At 40.9% G+C, this 15,506-nt stretch overlaps 1 protein-coding gene across 2 annotated transcripts in view; it reads left to right on the forward strand.

The window, feature by feature from the left end:
- Positions 1–15,506, forward strand: part of itfg1 (integrin alpha FG-GAP repeat containing 1) — a 261,975-nt gene that overhangs the window by 13,601 nt on the left and 232,868 nt on the right. The gene's annotated exons all lie outside the window — the stretch shown is intronic.

Below are 15,506 nucleotides of genomic sequence, written 5' to 3' on the forward strand. Positions count from 1 at the left end.
CATCTTTTCTTAGATGAGGGACCCAAAACTGTTCACAGTACTCAAGCTGAGGCCTCACCAGTGCCTTATAAAGCCTCAGCATCACATCCCTGTCCTTGTATCCTAGACCTCTTGACATGAATGCTAACATTGCATTTGCCTTCCTCACCACCGACTCAACCTGCAAATTAACCTTTGGGGTGTTCTGCACAAGGACTTTCAAGTCCATTTGCATCTCAGATTTTTGGATTTTCTCCCCGTTTAGAAAATAATCCACAGATTTATTTCTACTACCAAAGTGCATGACTGTGCATTTTCCAACATTATAATTCATTTGCCACTTTCTTGCCATTCTCTTAATCTATCTAAGTCCTTCTGCATCCTACCTGTTTCTCAACACTGCCTGCCCCTCCACCAATCTTTGTATCATCTGCAAACTTGGTAACAAAGCAGTCAGTTTCATCATCTAAATCATTTTATATACATCATAAAAAGAAGTGGTCCCAACACCGACCCCTGCGGAGCACCACTAGTCACTGACAGGCTACCAGATGAAGATCCTTTTTATTCCCACTCGCTGCCTTCTTCCAATCAGCCAATGCTCTAACCATGTTAGTAACTTTCCTAGAATATCACAGGCTCTTAACTTGGTAAGCAACTTCATGTGTGGCACCTTGTCAAAGGCCTTCTGAAAGTCCAACTATACAACATCCACTGCTTCACCTTTATCTATCGTACTTGTAATCTCCTCAAAGAATTCCAACAGGTTTGTCAGACAGAATTTTCCCTTAAGGAAATCATGCTGACTTTGTCCTATCTTGTCTTGTGTCACCAAGCACTCCATAGCTTAGTCCTTAACAATTGACTCTAACATCTTCTCAACCGCTGAGGTTAGGCTAACTGGCCTATAATTTCCTTTCTGCTATCTTCCTCATTTCTTATTTGCAATTTTCCAGTCCTCTGGCACCATGCCAGAGTCCAATGATTTTAGAAAGATCATTGCTAATGCCACCACAATCTCTAACGCTACCTCTTTCAGAACCCTAGAGTGCAGTTCAACTGGTCTGCGTGACTTGTGTACCCCTAGGTCTCGCAGCTTTTTGAATACCTTCTCCCTTATAATAGGAACTGCACCCATTTCTTTTCCTTCACACAATACATCTGTCATACTGCTGCTGTCTTCCACAGTGGAAGACTGATGCTAAATACTCATTTAGTTCATCCGCCATCTCCTAGTCCCTCATTATTATTTCTCCTGCCTTATTTTCTAGCAGTCCTATATCCACTCTCATCTCTTATTTCTTTACATACTTGAAAAAAGCTTTTACTATCCACTTTTATATTATTTGTTAGCTTGCTTTGATATTTCACCTTTTCCCTTCTAGTAATTAACCCATATAACCATATAACAATTACAGCACGGAAACAGGCCATCTCGGCCCTTCTAGTCTGTGCCGAACTCCTACTCTCACCTAGTCCCACCGGCCTGCACTCGGTCCATAACCCTCCATTCCCTTCCTGTCCATATAGCTGTCCAACTTAACTTTAAGCGACAACATCAAACCTACCTCAGCCACTTCTGCTGGAAGGTCGTTCCACACAACTACCACTCTCTGAGTAAAGAAGTTCCCCCTCATGTTACCCCTAAACTTTTGCCCCTTAACTCTTAACTCATGTCCTCTTGTTTGAATCTCCCCCACTCTCAATGGAAAAAGCCTATCCACGTCAACTCTATCTATCTCCCTCATAATTTTAAATACTTCTATAAAGTACTCCCTCAACCTTCTATGTTCCAAAGAATAAAGACCTAACTTGTTCGACCTTTCTCTGTAACTTAGGAGATGAAACCCAGGCAACATTTCAGTAAGCCTCCTCTGTACTCTCTCAATTTTATTGACATCTTTCCTATAATTCGGTGACCAGAACTGTACACAATACTCCAAATTTGGCCTTACCAATGCCTTATACAGTTTCAACATTGCATCCCAACTCCTATACTCAATGCTCTGATTGATAAAGGCCAGCAAACCAAAAGCTTTCTTCACCACCCTATCCACACGAGATTCCACCTTCAGGGAACTATGCAGCATTATTCCTCGATCCCTCTGTTCTACAGCATTCTTCAATGCCCTACCATTTACCATGTATGTTCTATTTTGATTAGTCCTACCAAAATGTAGCACCTCACATTTTTTCGGCATTAAACTCCATCTGCCATCTTTCAGCCCACTCTTCTAACTGGCCTGAATCTCTCTGCAAGCTTTGAAAACCTGCTTCACTATCCACAACACCACCTATCTTAGTACCATCTGCATACTTACTAAATGAGTCCATAGGTTGTGGAATCAGTTTAGTACTGAAGTGAGTGAAGTTATCCACGCTGGTCCAGCAGCCGGATGGTTGAACGGTAATAAGTGTCCTTGATCTGGTGGTGTAACCCTCAGGCTCCTGTACCTCCTGCTCAATGGCAGCAGTGTGAAGAGAGCATGGTCTGGATGGTGGGTTCCTTGATGATGGATGCTGCTTTCTTGTGTCTTCACTCCTTGTAAATGTGACCACTGGTGGGGAGAGTGTCTCTTGAGATTGAGTGGGTAGTATTCATAGATAGATAGATATACTTTATTAATCCCAAGGGAAATTTGGTTTCATTACAGCCGCACCAACCAAGAATAGAGCATAAGTATAGCAATACAAAAACCACCAACAATCAAACAACAAAATGCAAACTATGCCAGATGGAAAATAAGTCCAGGACCAGTCTATTGGCTCAGGGTGTCTGACCCTCCACGGGAGGAGCTGCGCGTTCAATGGCCACAGGCAGGAACAGCCTCCCGCGCGGCCAGGTGTTGTATCACGGTGGAATGTGGCCGAAGTCCAACAGTAAAAAATTCAATATCCGGTCTGCAAACACGTTCCTCGATCGTAATATGCCCCGGATTGCACCATCCGTTGTTAACCAGAACAGTAAGCACCCGACTCCTTTACGCTTACCACTCTCAGTGCACTTCTGGTCAGCCGGAATGGTATTACCCACCGAACTTTTCTTCTCCATAAGTCTCTGTTGTCTCAACCCGGTCCTCTTTCCTCAGCTTTGTGATCCCCCTCTGTGTGTTTTCCTCCGGATTTCAGCAGGGGTGTCTGCCGCTCTGCTCGCTAAACCAGCCGGCATTAGCTGTTTCTGGAAAACAAAATGCGACCTTGCTTCTGTCCCGCGTGTCAGGATGTAACCATTTCCAGCGCTAAAAAAGACCCAAATAAAACACTCTCTTCACCACTTTTTATAGGCCTCTCCATTCTTGTACATTGGTGTGAGACAGGGACAGATCAACCAGTGAGTGGCAGTCTAGACTTGGGGGTAGGCCAAATTCCTCTTGCTCCTGGTGTGTTGTCCTCTTACAACACGAGATGGAGGGGTCTCAGGAGGTGACTCTAGAGCAGGATGTCGCGGTTTCATTCCACACGCTGATCAGAAGATTAATTGACCACAGAAAACTGCCTCCTGTGAAGGTGGAGACAATAACTTGGGATTAGCATAGGATCAGTGTCAATGGTGTTCGATGGTTGGCATGTACTCAGTGGGTCAAAGAGCCTGTTTCTGTGTTGTGTGACTCTGCGACATTCTCCCTCCTCTCTCACCTCCACTGTCTTTCACTTTCCTACTTTCCCCATCACTCCCTCAACACCTCACATTATACTAATGCTTCACCTTTCACCCTGTGACCTTTCCTCAAATGTTACCTATCTCTATCATGTGAAACTCGTTTGTTCTCAGTCTGTTTGCATCCAGTGGCAAACAAGAGAACAGAACAGGGCAGAATTAACCAGAGGGATGTTCCTATTAGATTAGTAATGGCCACAGAAGCAAGAGTGAATAATTTGTAAAGTTTTGCAAGGTGTTACGTAACCGGCAACAATGAATATCAACCGAGACAAGTTATATAAAAACAACCAAACATTTATTAAACACGGATAAACGATAAGGAAAAAAACAAACAAAAACTTTAACCGGAAGTTAACCGCTATGCAGTCATTCAACAACTCGTCACTGGTTCTTAAAGCGTTAAATGCAAAAACAGTTCTTAAAGCGATAAAGTCAAATATAGTTCTTAAAATGGTAAATTCGAAAGTCCAACAGATTTATACATTCAATTGAGAGAGACTTCTCTGGAGAAGGATTTCTTCACAGACACGACTTTCCTGCTGGTTCTATCCGCAGGATTCATGATTCAGTAAATGAACAGTTTAAAACAACTGACCTTAAATTCTTTGAGAGAGAGCAAACCTTTGCATGAACTCCTTATTCTTTTTCACAAGAGTTATCTCGATGCAGGTCACTACTCCTTCAACGAAGACTCAATAAGGTCGATCCTTTGTTAAACTCCTCTCAATCCTTCAGTCCTGTACTGCGATAAATTCTTCACTCTCCCTTCCTTGGTTTTTACAAACTTTTCAACCCTCTATCTTCCCACAAATTTTTGCTTTGTTGTATGCCCTGTCTTGTGTTTTTACACTAGCTTTGACTTTCCTTGTCAGCCACTGTTGTACTATTTTGCCATTTGAATATTTCTTCATTTTTGGAATACACATGTCCTGCACCTTCCTCATTTTTCCCCTAAAACACACACCATTGCTGCTCTGCTGTCATCCCTGCCAGCAACTCCTTCCAATTTATTTTGGCCAACTCCTTTCTCATACCACTGTAATTTCCCTTACTCCACTGAAATACTGCTACGTCAGACTTTACTTTCTCCTTGTCAAATTTCAAGTAGAACTCAATCATATTGTGACCACTGCTTCCTAAGGGTTCCTTTACTTTAAGCTCCCTAATCACCTGTAGTTCATTACATAACACCTAATCCAATATAGCTGATCCCTAGTAAGCTTAACGACAAACTGCTCTAAAAAGCCGTTTCTTAGGCATTTAACAAACTCACTCTCATGACATTCCATTACCAAACTGATTTTCCCAATCGACCTTCATGTTAAAATCTCCCATGACTATCATAATATTGCCCTTTTGACATGCCTTTTCTATGTCCTGTTGTGATCTGTAGTCCACATCCCAGCCACGATTGGGAGGCCCATATATAATTGCCATCAGGGTCCTTTTACCCTTGCAGTTTCTTAACTCAACCCACAAGGATTCAGCATCTTCTGTCACATCCTTCTATTGACTTGATGCCATTCTTTACCAGTAGAGCCACACCTCCCCCTCTGCCTACCTTCCTATCCCTCTGATACAACTTCAGTAGTCACTTCCTATACCTCTCTACTTCAATCTTCAGATTATCATACTCCATAATGTACACTTCATAACTTAATCAAATTGCACATTATCTCCTAAATGTGTGTAATTGGTTCTTGGTAAGATGTAACAATTTTGATTACGTGAGAAGTAATGTCACTTTAAAATTTGTTTCATGTAATGTCAGAAGTTTTATTTAAGGGTTGGAAAAATTTGTACACAAGATGAAAGAATGCAACGATGGTTGTGATATGCCTTAAAGTGTGCACTGAAAAAACTGCATTGTAACTTGCATTGCACTTTCCATAATCTTTCAAACCTATAGATCAGGTTTCCCAACCCTTATTAAGCCATGGGAGAGTACTGTACCAGAAGGCAAGGGGTTTGTGGACCCCTGGTTGGGAACCCCTGTTTAGATTTTAGTGAATTAGAAAGCCATGGTATGATTAGTGTCAGTGGTCTTGTGATATGAGGGCAGAGAATATAAAATATTACTTAAAGTTACCTGATCGTAGAAACTGCATTTGCATATTTTGTCTAGAGGTCATCCCCAAATTATGAATGCCCAATTTATGGGTACCCCTCCCTGTAACCCCTCACCTCCATCTCTTCCTCTCCATTTGTATTTTTTCTTTCTTTATCAGTCTTATGTGTTTTTATTCTATTCTTTACAATACTGTTGAATGTACGGTTATGATATTAGGCAAGAACAGGCTTGGGCAAGCGCAGCGAAGGTTCTAAGTTTCTAGTAAGTTTTTTTTCCTGTTAGTACATGGCTAGTGCACAGACAATGGGTCCAGAGATTGTGATAGGTTTTTTGTGTGAGGTGTGGGAATATTGGGAGATCTCCAGTCTCCCTGATAACTATGTTTGCCCTAAGTGCACTGAGCTACAACTCCTTAGAAACATGTTGAGGGACTGGAGCTTTGGTAAGGGTAAATGAGATGATAGGAGCTACAGGGAGGGAATCACCCCTAAGTTCCAGGAGGCATTACCTGGTCGACTGTCAGGAGAGGGAAAGGGAATAGGCAGCCAGTGCAGATTACCTGTGTGGCTATTCCTCTCAATAATAAGTATATTGCTTTGGATACTGTTCAGGGGGACAACCTACCGGGGGAAACCTCAATGACCTGATCTCTGGCACAGAGTCTGTCTGAGCTCAGAACGGAAGGTGGGAGCAGAGGACTACAGCTACAATAGTGATAGGGGATTCCACAGTTAGAGGAGATTCTGTAGATGTGAAAGAGACACCCCAATGGTAAGTGCCAGGGTCAGGGATGTCTCTGATCGAGTTCACAGCATTCTAAAAGAGGAAGTTGAACAGCTGGAAGTCGTGGTGCATATTGGTATCAACAACATAGGTAGCAAAAGGATGGAGGTCCTGAAGAGGGAGTATAGGCAGTTAGGTAGAAACCTGAAAAACAGGGCCTCTTGGGTAGTAATCTCTGGATTGCTGCCTGTGCCATGCGTTACTGAGGATAAGAATAAGATAACAACAGATGAATGCATGGCTGAAGAATTGGTGCAGGGGGCAAGATTTCACATTCTTGGATCATTGTGATTTCCTTTGGGGAAATTATGACCAGTGCAAAAGTGATGGGTTACACCTAAACCCAAGGCGAACCAATATCCTTGTGGGCAAGTTTGCTAGAGCTGTTAGGGAGAGTTTAAACTAATTTGACAAGAAGTTGGGAATCAGTGCTAGAGCTGAGGATGGGGCAGTTGGTATATAACTAGATGCAGTGTGTAGTAAGACTGTACGGAAGGATAGGCAGATGATAGGCCAAAATTGCAATCAGTTGCTTGAGTTGAAGAGAAATATGGCAACAAAATTGAAAAGGATGAGAAATACAGAACTGGAGGTGTTATATTTGATTGCACACTCTATACGGAATAAGACGGGTGATCTTGTAGCGCAGTTGGAGTTTAGCAGGTAGGATCTGGGCATTGCTGAGTCATGACTGAAAGACGATCTTTTAGTTGGGAGGTTAATATTCAAGGATGCATATTGTATGGAAAGTACAGGCAGGTGGGCAGAGAGGTCAGGGTGGCTCTGTTGGTAAAAAAAAAGCTGTAATCGAATCCTTAGAGATAACATTGGATTGGAAGATGTTGAATTCTTGTGTGTAGAGTTAAGGACTGTAAGGGGAAATAGAATGTGATGGAAGTTGTTTACAGGTCTCTGAACAGTAGCCAAGATGTGGGCTACAAATTACACATGGGAGAAAGAAAAGGCATGTAAAAAAGGCAATGTTATGATCGTCATAGGGGATTTCAATATTCAAGCAGATTTGGAAAATCAGGTTGGTGCTGGATCCCAAGAGAGGGATGCCTACAGGATGGCTTTTTCGAGCAGTTTGTGATTGAGTTGTATTGAGTGCTATGTAATGACCTAGATTTGATAATTTAATTTTACCTAGCATAAGTTAAAGAAACCCTTTGGAGGCAGTGATCATCATATGATAGAATTTGTCCTGCATTTTGAATAGGAGAAGCTAAAAGATGTATTAGTATTACAGTGGAATAAAGAGGATTACAGAGGCACGAGAGAGGAACTGGCCGAAGTTGATTGGAAGGGGATACTAGCAAGGATGATGGCATCTTTTTATGGGTTTTTTTTTTATGGCTTGATGTGGTTTTTATTCTCTGCTATTGGGTGTTTAGACAGTCTATTATTGTGATTTAGATGAAGATCAAACCACATTTTATGAGTAATTCATGCAATAACCAGGTAATCGCAAAGGGTTCACAAATTTTTTTCTTGCAGCTGCATGTACTCTACTACAGGTCCACAATCCCTTATCCAAAAAGCTCCGAAAACCTGAAGTTTTTTTGTGGAGTGTGGAGCGTGTCGTAACAAAGCTTGTTTGGCACACCAACAGCTGACGTCACTCAGGTGTTACGTGGCAGCACTAGCAGAGGCCGCCAGACGTCAGTTGTGGCTCAGCGCTCGTACTGGTTACATGTGCATTTGCTGTTCGCTGATATTTTGTGTTTACTGTTGACTTTGTGCTTAACTTCACTGTGAAAATGTCAAAAAGAACTACAGATACCCCTATGGGTAACAATGAGAAAAAGAGAAGGAAGCACCTATCATTATCAATAATGCAGAAACGAGTGTTGGCTGCAGAAACTTAAGAAGCATCATGGTGTAAAATATCTGAAAAATTGTGGTGAAAAAACTGCTGATCATGAAGCAGCTGAAAATTACATTGATGAATTTGCCAAGATAATATCTGATGAAAACCTTAGCCCTGAACAAATTTACAATGCTGATGAAACAGCTTTGTACTGGCACTACGTTCCTAGAAAAACATTAACAATGGCTGATGACGATATGGTGAAAATGTGTGATCAGTTAATTGCTGGCCTTGAACAACGTGCATTTATCAGTGAGCAAGAGATTATGGCAGTTTACTCAGTTAAAGAGAGATTGCTTAGACATAAACCTATGTTAATGAGACAGATGACATTTGAAGAAGTCTTTAAAAATGCCGTCTATCGTAGTGCTGCTTCATAACTTGAGAATCCTGTGCCTGGCCCATCAGGTACCTGTAGAGTATTTAGCTTTGTTTGCCAAACATAATACAACTTAACTAGAGGTACCTGTACGTATTTAGCTTAGTTTAAACCTATATATGTCCTAGAGTATTTGCGTTCTACATTTGAAGCTGTATAAGAAATTTGGCCTGTCCCCTAAAACCCTCACTAATTTTTATAGATGCACCGTAGAAAGTATTCTTCTAGGGTGCATCACAACCTGGTATGGAAGTTGTCCTGTCCAAGACTGGAAGAAGCTGCAGAAGATCATGAACACAGCCCAGCACATTACACAAACCAATCTTCCGAGGTTGGACTCACTTTACACCACACGCTGTCGGAGCAGTGCTGCCAGGATAATCGAGGACACGACCCACCCAGCCAGCACACTTTTTGCCCCTCTTCCCTCCAGGAGAAGGCTCAGGAGCTTGAAGACTCGTATCGCCAGATTTGGGAACGGCTTCTTTCCAGCTGTGATAAGACTGCTGAATGGATCCTGACCCAGATCTGGGCCGTACCCTCCAAACATCCAGACCTGCCTCTCGGTTTTTTTGCACAACCTTACTTTCCCTTTTCTATTTATGATTTATAATTTAAGTTTTTAATATTTACTATCGATTTGTACTCCAGGGAGCGCGAAGCGCAGAATCAAATATTGCTGTGATGATTGTACATTCTAGTATCAATTGTTTGGCGACAATAAAGTATAAAGTACAAACGCTTTTATATTTTTATGTTTTATTGAATGTTTTTGTTGGAAATAAAATGTACTAGTGTATTTATGGTTTATAATTATCCCACTATTTCATTTATCAGTATATTACTCTATAAATAAACTGTAATAGTATTTGTAAAAGAGCGTGGATCGGGAAAACCCAGAAGTTCTCTCTGCAGCACTCGTTGTTTAAGCATGTACTAGTTTTTTTTTTGAAGGCTCTTACTGGTTTTCATCACAACTTCACCATATTGAACCTTCTTGAATCTGTTTACCCCGCCTTTCACCATAAACTTCTAACAGGAGAAATTCACAACATATTTTTAAAATACAAACCATAGAAACTACAGCACAGAAACAGGCCTTTTGGCCCTTTTTGGCTGTGCCGAACCATTTTCTGCCTAGTCCCGCTGACCTGCACACGGGCCATATCCCTCCATACACCTCCCATCCATGTATCTGTCCAATTTACTCTTAAATGTTAAAAAAGAACCCGCATTTACCACCTCGTCTGGCAGCTCATTCCATACGCCCACCACTCTCTGTGTAAAGAAGCCCCCCCCAATGTTCCCTTTAAACTTTTCCCCCCTCACCCTTAACCCATGTCCTCTGGTTTTTTTCTCCTCTTCCCTCAGTGGAAAAAGCCTGCTTGCATTCACTCTATCTATACCCATCATAATTTTATATACCTCTATCAAATCTCCCCTCATTCTTCTACGCTCCAGGGAATAAAGTCCTAAGCTATTCAACCTTTCCCTGTAACTCAGTTTCTCAAGTCCCGGCAACATCCTTGTAAACCTTCTCTGCACTCTTTCAACCTTATTTATGTCCTTCCTGTAATTTGGTGACCAAAACTGACCACAATACTCCAGATTCAGCCTCACCAATGCCTTATACAACCTCATCATAACATTCCAGCTCTTATACTCAATACTTTGATTAATAAAGGCCAATGTACCAAAAGCTCTCTTTACGACCCTATCTACCTGTGACGCCACTTTTAGGGAATTTTGTATCTGTTTTCCCAGATCCCTCTGTTCCGCTGCACTCCTCAGTGCCTTACCATTAACCCTGTATGTTCTACCTTGGTTTGTCCTTCCAACGTGCAATACCTCACACTTGTCTGTATTAAACTCCATCTGCCATTTTTCAGCCCATTTTTCCAGCTGGTCCAAGTCCCTCTGCAGGCTCTGAAAACCTTCCTCACTGTCTACTACACCTCCAATCTTTGTATCATCAGCAAATTTGCTGATCCAATTTACCACATTATCATCCAGATCATTGATATAGATGACAAATAACAATGGACCCAGCACTGATCCCTGTGGCACACCACTAGTCACAGGCCTCCACTCGGAGAAGCAATTCTCTACTACCACTCTTTGGCTTCTTCCATTGAGCCAATGTCTAATCCAATTTACCACCTCTCCATGTATACCTAGCGACTGAATTTTCCTAACTAACCTCCCATGCGGGACCTTGTCAAAGGCCTTACTGAAGTCCATGTAGACAATATCCACTGCCTTCCCTTCATCCACTTTCTGTTAACCTCCTCAAAAAACTCCAATAGATTGGTTAAACATGACCTACCACGCACAAAGCCATGTTGACTCTCCCTAATAAGTCCCTGTCTATCCAAATGCTTGTAGATTCTGTCTCTTAGTACACCCTCCAATAACTTACCTACTACCGACGTTAAACTTACTGGCCTGTAATTTCCCGGATTACTTTTTGATCCTTTTTTAAACAACGGAACAACATGAGCCACTCTCCAATCCTCTGGCACCTCACCTGTAGACAGTGACATTTTAAATATTTCTGCCAGGGCCCCTGCAATTTCAACACTAGTCTCCTTCAAGGTCCGAGGGAACACCCTGTCAGGTCCCGGGGATTTATCCACTTTAATTTTCCTCAAGACAGCAAGGACCTCCTCCTTTTCCAATCTGTACAGTTTCCACGATCTCACTACTTGTTTCCCTTAATTCCATAGACTTCGTGCCAGTTTCCTTAGTAAATATAGACGCAAAAAACCTATTTAAGATCTCCCCCATTTCCTTTGGTTCCGCACATAGCCGACCACTCTGATCTTCAAGGGGACCAATTTTATCCCTTACAATCCTTTTGCTCTTAATATACCTCTAAAAGCTCTTTGGATTATCCTTCACTTTGACTGCCAAGGCAACCTCATGTCTTCTTTTAGCCCTCCTGATTTCTTTCTTAAGTATTTTCTTGCACTTCTTATACTCCTCAAGCACCTTATTTACTCCCTGTTTCCTATACATGCCATACAACTCCCTCTTCTTCTTTATCAGAGTTGCAATATCCCTTGAGAACCAAGGCTCCTTATTCCTATTCACTTTGCCTTTAATCCTGACAGGAACATACAAATTCTCTACTCTCAAAATTTCTCCTTTGAAAGCTTCCCACCTACCGATCACATCCTTGCCAGAGAACAATCTGTCCCAATCCACGCTTTTTAGATCCTTTCTCATTTCTTCAAATTTGGCCGCCTTCCAGTTAAGAACCTCAACCCTAGGACCATATCTATCCTTGTCCATGATCAAGTTGAAACTAATGGTGTCATGATCACTGGAACCAAAGTGCTCCCCCACACAGGCTTCCGTCACTTGTCCTAACTCGTTTCCTAACAGGAGATCCAATATTGCATCCCCTCTAGTTGGTCCCTCTATATATTGATTTAGAAAACTTTCCTGAACACATTTTACAAACTCTAAACCATCTCGACCCCTAACGGTATGGGAGTCCCAATCAATATACGGAAAATTAAAATCCCCTACCACCACAACTTTATGTTTCCTGCAGTTGCCTGCTCTCTGCAGATTTGCTCTTCCAATTCTCGTTGACTATTGGGTGGTCTGTAATACAATCCCACTAATGTGGCCATACCTTTCCTGTTTCTCAGCTCTACCCATAAGGACTCAGTGGACAAGCCCTCTAATCTGTCCTGCCTGAGCACTGCTGTAATATTTTCCCTAACAAGCAATGCTACTCCCCCGCCTTTTATTCCTCTGCCTCGATCACATACTTATAAGAATTTGATATTCTTTACACCCCTGGGTTATAGAATAAATGTTGAGAAGTAAGGTAGATCTTTATTGTCTGGTGTGAGCGCAATATACCCATGTGCTATAAATTTCCCTTAATTTTTTTACAAATTTGTATTCTATTCTTTCTTTAACATTTATGAAGTATATAATTGCCTAATCATAGCAGTAAATTTAATTTTCCAACTCCATACCTATCCTGCTGATTTAACTGTCTTCCCAATGACCTTCTGTAGTTCTCCCTGCTGGTTACCAAGCTACCAACTTTTGAGATTGTACTCAGTATACACAAATCAAAATCACCTACATTTACAAAGGCCAAAAATAATACAGCCCTGCTGATGTAGAAGACTGCATCTTTTGCGTTTTTATTGCCTATGCTACCTAATATGCCAAATGCAGCTGAACATGCAAATTCCATTCATCATTCATTGGTAGGCTAAAGAAGTGGGTGCATAACCATATGGCTGAGGCAAGAGGGAATAATTCATGTTTCTGGGTCATTGGAACAAAAATTAAATTTTAAGAAGAGTAAGATTAAAGGGAGTGGCTTTTAATTTAATCAGTACCATCGAAACAATATTGCAGTTTTTTGGCAGTCTTAAGTTTGAGAGAGAATACCATTTATATAGAAATATATTTAGGTAAAACAGATTGCTTTGAAGGAAAGAGCAAGGAAGGAATATAAACAAGAAACTTGCCAAGAGTAATTAAAGGGGAGAGAAGATTGTAAATACACATTAAAATAAAAGAAAGAAGTGAGAAATTAATGATTGAGATAACTATAATGCAGATGTGACTTGGAATTGAATAAGAATTGGAATTTAATATAAGGAAAAAATTGGCAAAGGAGGGCTATATTATATAAAAGATGACAGTGGTGACTATATTTAATGAAGAATTCTCCTATTGGATGAACTCCTAACATTAAGAATCTTAGTGGCTAAAATTAAGAAACAGAAAGGGAAAAGCCATTTCTGGTGGCATTAATCATGATGTTAACCTTTTTATTGTGCATTCCTCATTTGGAAGTACTCTTTAGACTAGTATCAGTTACGTTACTGGACAAAAAAGAAAGCATGGATTCATTTAGGGAAATGGATTAGTGGGAAATAATTGAGGTGAGAATAGTTCAGAAATTCTCTTCATATACGAAGGATAAAGTGTATGCAAAGGATAATGGGTAAATAAGGACCCTGAACTGTAAAAAGAGGAAGATCACTGATGTGATGGGAAAGTTCTGAAATGGATTTAATGGATTAGTGGGAATAAACTGAGGCACAAAGGGGCAGCACCACAGAACAGAGCTGTTGTTAAAAAAAAAAATAGTTAAAATCATTTGGATCAAGTTACTAATTAAAAAGGTTATGTATTTTCGTTACAAGAAAATATTACAAGTGAGAACGTTTTTTAAATATTTCAGGAAAGGACTGTTCTCACAATGAATGGGGAGGTGCATGCAAAAGTTCGTTGTGAATGCCTATGAGTTAATACATTTTATGAGTATACAGTGATTGTAAAGATGTTAAATGAAAAATGAGAACATTGATAAGAAAATGAACAGCAAGATATAGGATCTCTAATGAATCATTTGATGCACACATAAATATAATCATAAGTGTTACATAGATTATACAAATTGTGTAAGAGCATACTTATAATGAAGAAATTTGAAATAGTAATATTACTCCCTCTGAAGTAGGTAAATCCTAATGGAATATTCAAGTTTCAACAATTTTGAAGGCTTTTGATAGACTGTTGTTATTGGACATTGAACTAATGATAAGAGAAATCGTTCATTTTAAACTGTCATCTGGAAAAGTGAGATCTGAAAAAAAATGCAGCTATTGGTGGACCATTGAATCTTTTGGCAATTGTGTATTCCATGCCGAGAATAATTCAATAGTTCAGCAGTTCCATTTAATATCAGAGAATGTAAACAATATAGAACTTGAAATTCTTGTGCTTAGCAGACATCCACGAAAACAGAGAGTATCCCAAAGGAGGAGTGACCGTAAAAATGTTAGAAACCCAAAGCCCCCTCTACTGCCCCCTCCCATGCTTTGCTGCTGCTTGTGCATCAGGACCCTCCACTCACCAAGTAAACAGTAACAAAGCCCCCAAGAAAGACCAGTACAGTACAACAAAAACTAATAGTTCACCTGAGAATTTGACATACCACAGGCTCTCTCTCTCCCCCTAATAAAGGGGCAGAGAGCGTCACACAATGAGAGGGGTGATTAAAAAGACAAAAAAAAACACTTGCTGATTTCCAGTGTTAAAGTCTGCTGCATGACCTTTTTTTATTCTCGAGTTCTCCAACTTGAGAATCGCCAACAGACTCACCCTCACCAAGGAGGGAGAGGGGGAGATTTGCTGAGGATTGATCCTCAACAATGTTGAGCTGTTGTTACCAACAGCATCTCCTGATTGAGGAAGTCAAGGATCCAGTTGCAGAGGGAGATATAGAGGCTTGCGTTTTGAAGCTTTTTGATTAGTACTGAGGTGAGAATGGTCTTGAACGCTGAGCTGTAATCAATAAATGGCACCCTGATACATGTAATGCTGTTGTCCAGGTGTTCCAAAACCAAGAGGAGAGCAACGAAGCACAAGTCCGCTGTAGACCTGTTGTACTAGGCAAAGTACAGTGTGTTCAGGTCCTTGCTCAGGCAAGAGTTAATTCTAGCTATGACCAACCTCTCAAAGCACTAGTTGTGAGTGCTGCTGGGTGCGAATCATTAAAGGAGCTCACCCTGCTCTTCTTGGGCACCAATATAATTGATGCCCTTTTGAAGCAAATGAGAACCTCTGACAGTAGTAGAGGCAATGAAAAGAGTCATCCTTTAGTTGTTGTTCGAGTTCTGTCTTCAGATATCTTTGTTGGCCGCGGATTCTCAGAGGCAATCAATTTTTCAGTTTGCAATTCTTGGTTGAATTCTCATTCACCACTTGAGTTGATCTT

Source organism: Mobula birostris, chromosome 15 (assembly GCF_030028105.1).
Source record: "Mobula birostris isolate sMobBir1 chromosome 15, sMobBir1.hap1, whole genome shotgun sequence".
Taxonomy (NCBI): Eukaryota; Metazoa; Chordata; class Chondrichthyes; order Myliobatiformes; family Myliobatidae; genus Mobula; species Mobula birostris.